Source organism: Panthera uncia (assembly GCF_023721935.1).
Source record: "Panthera uncia isolate 11264 chromosome A3 unlocalized genomic scaffold, Puncia_PCG_1.0 HiC_scaffold_11, whole genome shotgun sequence".
NCBI lineage: Eukaryota > Metazoa > Chordata > Mammalia > Carnivora > Felidae > Panthera > Panthera uncia.
In genome coordinates this window covers 83,106,091-83,113,727 of record NW_026057578.1, presented here as the reverse complement: position 1 = coordinate 83,113,727, position 7,637 = coordinate 83,106,091, and the positions used below count along the sequence as shown (strand labels likewise).

The window sequence follows — 7,637 nt, the reverse complement described above, 5'->3', positions numbered from 1 at the left end:
TAATGTGCTATTCAGTTTTCTTTCTTTTAAAGTTAGGTATTAGAGAACTCAGAAGTGGGTTTTATTCTTAGTGATCTGGGCCCAGTTTAATATTTTTTAGCAATTTAAATGCTGCTTATTCATTTACAGCTTTTAGAGTCAGCCAGTAGATTAAACATGGAAGACAAGCATGTAAACAAAACCAACATTGACAATGTAAAAGTGAAAGCATATAGAAGGGCATTTGAAATGAGAATAGAGCATTCTTTTTTTTTTAAATTTTTTTTTTAACGTTTATTTATTTTTGAGACAGAGAGAGACAGAGCAGGAACAGGGGAGGGGCAGAGAGAGAGGGAGACACAGAATCTGAAACAGGCTCCAGGCTCTGAGCCATCAGCCCAGAGCCCGACGCAGGGCTCGAACTCACGGACCGCGAGATCGTGACCTGAGCTGAAGTCAGACGCTTAACCGACTGAGCCACCCAGCCGCCCCAGAAAATAGGGCATTCTTACATGGGGAGAAATCCAGATGCTGTACAACACTGATGGATGAATATGGTTTTAAGTTTATTTCAGTTTTAAGGCCCTATTATTTTTTAATTCTTACATTGAAAACTGGAAGGAGTAAGGGGGACCAGGATAAGTTAAATCCTTATTTTTAGGATGGGGAGTCCAATAAAGTCCAATGAAAATTAGCAGTGTAGATATACATTATGAAGATAATCATCAGAATTAAAGACAAATGATTTGAAAGTGCTAATACCTCATTGGAACAGAGGTAAAGTGGGAGCACAGCTTTTTTTTTTTTTGTTACATGGCTTGGTAAAAAGTGAAAAAATTGTACTGATGAGCAAAAAAGTGAGAAAGTTATACTGATGAGCAAAACATTTGTTCAAAGAAGCAGCATGACAATTAGATAACCCAGTAAATCCTATTTTGTTTTTGAAAAAATTTTTAGTTTTTGAAATGCTAGGCAATAAATACTTAAGTGAAATAAGAATGCTTAAGTGTGTGTGCTTATATTTGTCTTAAACCCTCAAACACCTGTGTATAAATATGTCTGTAGGTATTAAATAATTTTCCTACATTTGAGCCCAGCTTAATTTTCATTTTAGGCAAGTTGCATTCCAGATATAGCTAGAAAGTAAGTATTTTTATTTTTATTTTTTTTAATTTTATTTTTTATTTTTAAAAATTTACATCCAAATTAGCATATAGTGAAACAATGATTTCAGGAGTAGATTCCTTAATGCCCCTTAGGTGTCTCTCTTTCTCTCTGCCTTCCATGTTCTTTCGGAACTTCTTTTTTTTTTAAGTTTATTTTGAGCAAGAGAAGGGGGAGGGGGTGGAGAGAAAATCCCAAGCAGGCTCCACATTGTCAGCGCAGAGCCTGAAGTGGGGCTTGATCTCATCAACCATGAGATCATGACCTGAGCTGAAACCAAGAGTTGGGTGCCCAACCGACTGAGCCACCCAGGTGCCCCTCTTTCAGAACTACTTTTTTTTTTTTTTTTTAATTTTTAATTAAAAAAAAATTTTTTTTAACATTTATTTTTGAAAGACAGAGCATGAGTGGGGAAGGGGCAGAAAGGAGGGACACAGAACCCAAAGCAGGCTCTAGGCTCTGAGCAGTCAGCACAGAGCCTGACGTGGGGTTTGAACCCACAGACTGTGAGATCATGACCTGAGCTGAAGTGGGACACCTAACCGACTGAGCCACCCAGGCGCCCCTCTTTCGGAACTTCTAGATGTTATTCAAGATAAAGTTAAATGCCACAACAACAGGGTTATATGTAAGTGATAGTGTGATCTTTGCTTGAATGTTTTTTAATAATGCTGAATTGGAAGAGTGACTTTCTTGTATCTAATTTTCACACACAAAAAAGTTCATAAGAAATGCCCTTACACTTTTTTTCGTTATCTTTTTTCACACTGTAGTCTAACTAGATATATGGAAATTGGTTGTTCAGTAACCAAAGTGCTACATTTCAGAAATATAGCAAAATGTAAAATCTTTTTATGATTTGTCCTAACAACGGTTAAAATTAGGGTTTAAGGAATTGGAATTGCTAGATTTTATCTACCACTTTTAAAATTTGTAAGAAACAAAGACTAACTTAATAGAGGTTTTCTTAATTATTGATGCTATTTAAAATTTTCCTTTAACACAAGTTACCTAGCTATATTGCCAAAATACATGACAGTGGAAATAACCTGTAATTAAATTTCATTCTCTCACTTATCTAGGCATTTAAGATAACCTTAAATAATTTAAATATATAACATTGAAAAATGTTAAAAACAGCTTTTGGAAATAGTGTTAATGTGTATTTTAATCCTCTTAAGGGAAGTCTACAGCTTAATTCATATGTCCTTAGACTATAACTTGTTAAGCTTAACTCTTATGTACTGCCTTGAAATTTATAGAAACACTGAAATAGTCATTTTAAGGTATAATTGTTTATGATGTATTGTTGCCTCTACTCCTCCTCTTCCCCCTTTATATGTAATCTTAAGGAAATTAAGTAGTAAACTTTATTTTTTAGGACAGTTTTAGGTTCACAATGGGAAGTACAGAGAGTTCCCACATACTCCCTGTCCCCCAACATCCATAACTCCAACACTGATGACATCCCTCAGTAGAATGGTACATTTGTTACAATGATGAACCTACACAGACACATTATCACCCAGAGTCCCTAGTTTACATTATGGTTCACTCTGGGTGTTGCACATTCTATAGGTTTAGGCAAATGTGTAATGACCTGTATCTATCATTACAGCATCATACAGAATAGTTTCACTGCCTTAAAAATCCTCTGTGTTCCACCTATTCATTCCTCCTTACTTAGAATCCCTGGCAACCACTGATCATTTTCCTGTCACCATAGTTTTGTCTTTTCCAGAATGTCATAGTTGGAATTATGCAGTATGTAGCCTTTTCAGATTGGCTTCTTGCAACAGTAGTATACATTAAGTTTCCTCCATGGCTTCATGGCTTAATAGCTCATTTGTTTTTAGTGCTGAATAATATTTCATTATCTGGATGTACCACAGTTTATTTATCCATTCATCTGTTGAAGGACATCATGAATGCTTCCAAGTTTTAGCAATTATGAGTAAACATCCATGTGTGGATTTTTTTTGTGGACATATGTTTTCAATTCCTTTGGTTTAGTAAAGACCAATTATATGCAATTGCTAGGTCATATGATATTAGTTTTGTGAGAAATTGCCAACTATTTTCCAAAGTAGCTGTACCACTTTGCATTTCCACCATCAATGAATACGAATTCCTGTTGTTCCACATCCTCACCAGCAGTTGTAATTTATTGGGGGTGTTGGCAGTGTTGTAATTTATTTTTAAAGCTTTTATTTGTAGATTCTGCCATACATTTTTGTATTGGTTCAAAGAGAATTAAGTGATCAAAGGAGATGTAGAAAATCTTAAAAGTTCTTTTTTTTTAATTTTTTTTTTTTTTTTTTTTTTTTTTTTTACCGTTTATTTATTTTTGAGACAGAGACAGAGCATGAACGGGGGAGGGTCAGAGAGAGAGGGAGACACAGAATCTGAAGCAGGCTCCAGGCTCCTAGCTGTCAGCACAGAGCCGGACGCGGGGCTCGAACTCACGGACCATGAGATCATGACCTGAGCCGAAGTCGGATGCTTAACCAACTGAGCCACCCAGGCGCCCCAAAAGATCTTAATGATGACATTGGAATGGAGCTAGAATCTGCATCGTGAAAAGCTGCCAACTAGAATATTTCATTCAGGATGAGACTTGGGCTTTATTTTATTTTGTTTTTAGTTTCCTTCTTGCCCCCCCCTTTTTTTTTTTTTTTTTTTTTGAGAGAGAGAGAGAGAGCATGCACACAAGTGCAGAAGGAGAGAGAGGAGAGGGAGAGAATCCCAAGCAGGCTCCACACCCAGCCCAGAGCCAGCCAGAGCCAGAGCAGAGCCCAGGGCAGATCAAAAGTCAGTTGCTTAACTGAGCCCCCTAGGCACCCCTTGGTCTTTAATTTAAAATCCATCTTAAAATTCTTTAAATTTCCTGATTCACTGGAGAACATTTTCATTATATTCAAATTTTTATAAGCCAAAGTATTGGAATCCTCTTCTAAAAATATATATATTTTTGTCAGAGGTAAATAAATGCTTGTTAATATGTTAGTTGGGAAGTACAATTGAAGTTATTAGGGCTTTTTTTTTTTTTTAAGTTTATTTTTTTGAGAGAGAGAGGTGGGGAGGGGCAGAAAGAGAGGGGGAGAGAGGATCTGAAACAGGCTCTGTGCTGATAGCAGAGAGCCCCATGAGGGGCTGGAACTCATGAACTGTGAGATCATAAGCCACTGAGCCATCCAGACAACCCCCCCCCCCGCTTTAATGTTTATTTAAGGGCTTTGTTTTTAATGCTATCTTTACCAATTGTTTTAAATATTATTACACTTACCAAGATAAACTGAATACTGGGTTGTCATTTTCATGGCTGGAACTCAGGCTCAGTGTTTACCATATTTTTGTACTAGTATCTGTAATTAAAGCACTGGTTATTCAATTTAAAAAATGACTACATGGGGCATCTGAGTGTCTCAGTCGATTAGGCATCTGACTCTTGATTTCTGCTCAGGTCATGATCTGTGGGTTTGTGAGCTCAAGCTCCATCTCCAGCTCTGCACTGATAATGTGGAGCCTGCGCAGGATTCTCTTTCTCCCTCTCTCTGCCCCTCCCCCACTCATGGGCACGTGCACGCGAGCTTTCTCAAAATAAATAAAAAATAATAAATGACTACAAATGAATAAAAAGATCCTCCAATCATTCCTTTCTGAATAGTGATTGTTCTGTGTGTGCGGATAATTGTCATGCACTGTCTCTGTGTGAAAGTCTGTGCATTTATGGCAGCTAGCACCAAGTCCTTGCCACGAATAATCCAGGCTTTTTGTTACTGCATTTGGGATCCATGCAAGCCAATCGAGGTGCATATTTACTATGTTTCTGTTTACAATGTTACTGAGGCTCAGAGAGGTTAGGCCTTGCCCAAGGTTACACAATTATAGTCGTCCCCGCTTACCTGGGATTTCGCTTTGGCCCTTTTAGTTACTTACCCAGGGTAACTAAAAGGGAAAGCAGATGGATCTCCTGACCAATCACAGAAGGTCAATAGTAGACTCACGCTGCGTCAGAATGCCATTTTGTTTCAGTGCACGTGAACATTTTATTCTCTCCTGGCGGGAGAGGTGAGTATTTTGAGAGACAGAGATTCCATGTTCATGTAACTTTTATTATAGTATACTGTTAAAATTGTTCTATCATCAGTGTTGTTGTTAATCTCTTACCCTGCCTAGTTTATGCACGGAACTTTATCAGAGGTATGTATAATTGTCGTTTCTCTCCGCGGTTTGGACATCCACCGGCGGTCTGGAACGTAACTATTGTAGGGAGGCTAGGATAGGGGTCCACTGGGAGACTGCACCTTCACCAATGTGTTCGCCCGCAGCTTTATTACCGGTTGAGGAACCTCATGCAGAAGAGGCTTGGGGGAGAGGACCTGGCTCAGTCATGGATGCTGTTGGCTGATTGGCCAGGCTTGCAGCGAATTTTCAAACACTGTGTAGCTGGTTTTACTTTCGGTTTTATGTAGTAGCTGTTAAATTTGCACAAGTTTTAAGCATGATTTGGAGCTGTAACACATTTCTGACAGTGCACTCTGTTGCTAATGTCAGTGATGGGAAAATCATCCTGAAATTTTTTTAACTTTTTTTTTTTTTTTTTTTTAATGTATGCTCCACGCTTGAGACCCCGAGATAAAGAGTCGAATGTGCTTCTGACTGAGCCAGCCAGGTGCCCCAATCATCCTGAATTTTTGACCAGGTCTGACAGTTTGTCCTACAGCTCAGATCATCATAAAACTAGTCAAGAAGCCTACTATTGATACACCTGGCATATTCCTCAAAGATAGTTCTTTCCTTAAATTAATAGATTTAATTTATTGATTCCCCCTCCTGGCCATGTAAAACATGCTCTTTATAGAAATTAAAGAGAAGTCTGTCCCCTCCCCTACCAGGAAATAATTGACTAATATTTAAATATTTTCTTTCAGCCTATTATTTACATTCACATTTGCATTCAGCTGCATTGTGTTTTTGCATCGTGTTTTTATCACTTTATTGTAAGAATTTTAATGAAACAGTTTACGTAGTTGGTTAAAAAAGAAAAAAAAGATGTAATTGGTTGAGGTAAAAGGTGTTTACTGAGTGCCTACTATATGCTGATGCTGAGCCTGCCTGACACTATGAAGAGTGAAAGGCAGTATCCTCCACTGTTGCTTGATTTTACAACCTAGGTGAGGTTTTTCCTCAATATTTATGCAGCAAAGGAACCCTTTACTGATTAATTTTTAATTTTTATTAATTTTTAATTTTTTAAAGTTTATTTGAGAGAGAGAGAGTGAGCAGGGGAGGGGGAGAGGGCGGCGAGAGGGAGAGGGAGAGAATCCCAAGAACACTCCACGCTGTCAGTACAGAGCCTGATGCAAGTTTGAACCCGCAAACAGATGATAGCCTAAAGCAAAACCAAGAGTGGGACGCTTAACGCCACCCAGACACCCTAAGGAACCCTTTATTATGTAACTACTCACTTCAAAATTTATCGCTTTTAATAATTTGGATTTTCATGCTTTGGGTAAAGATGTGCTTATGTCTCTTCCGTGTTAGATTTGTCATCATTGCGTTTACCGATCAGAACCACTGGGTGGCAGCAAAAGAACACAGAAGATTTTTTATTTTTCTTTTGTGTACACAAAAATGAAGTGAAAGCTATTTGGATTTCACGGGGGATAGGGAGAAAAATACAGTGATTAGAACTTGACATGTAACTACAGCAGATGAGACCTAACACATCTCATCACTAAATACATGTTACTTACTGCAGGTAAAAAATTCAATTTATGTTTTATTGTTACCAAAGCCGTATTGTAAAATTCTCCTTTCAGTTTTCTTTTAGTCACAAGAATATCTTTAAAGATTCCTATTCGGTTACTTTTCTATTTATAAAGGTGAAGAGAAAAACCCAAGCCAGATACTAAGAAAAACTTGTTTAGTAAGAAACTTGTGAACAGAGATTTTGAATGTCAAGCAACAGTGGAAAGGAGTAATTTTCTTGACAGTCTATTTTAAAGAGCATTCTTGGAAAAAAACTAATTGAGTTTGGAGTTCTTGTTCATAGACAAGAGTTTGTTTTAACTTTTTAAAAATCGCTTAGCAAGCAGATTTTAAGTAATGTGAGTCTCTTTGAAGATTTTGTCCATACCTATAAAGTTACAAATGGCTTAGCTCCAAGCTGAGTATACCTTACGTATGATAGACAGCTCCAACTAAAAATGTGAAGTGGTCATGAAGCAGTGACAAGGTAACAAACACTTGTTTTATTTTTCGTACAACTATTTGCAATCTGTTTAGGTAAAAATATAGCTTCCCCTTTCTTTCCAGCGTTTTAAAACATAATACTTTAAAAGAATCTTGTCTTTTAAATTTTAGACAAAAATATATTTAGCTTATATGAAAGCTTCTAAATGAGCTATATAAAATATTAAGTGCAGAATGAAAAGTTTGCTTTTTCCAGAGAGCTGAGTATTGAGCAAGCCAGGGTACCATTCTGGAGC

At 37.3% G+C, this 7,637-nt stretch overlaps 1 long non-coding RNA gene across 1 annotated transcript in view; it reads right to left on the bottom strand.

Annotated features, from left to right (window-relative positions):
- LOC125937046 (uncharacterized) overlaps positions 1–5,074 on the bottom strand; it is a 47,449-nt gene extending 42,375 nt beyond the window's left edge. The window contains exons 1-2 of the long non-coding RNA XR_007462231.1: positions 5,049–5,074; positions 4,430–4,508 (exon numbers count right to left, since the gene is read on the bottom strand). This is a non-coding gene — a long non-coding RNA (uncharacterized LOC125937046). The remainder of the gene's footprint in view (positions 1–4,429; positions 4,509–5,048) is intronic.
- Between the last annotated feature and the right edge of the window lie 2,563 nt (positions 5,075–7,637).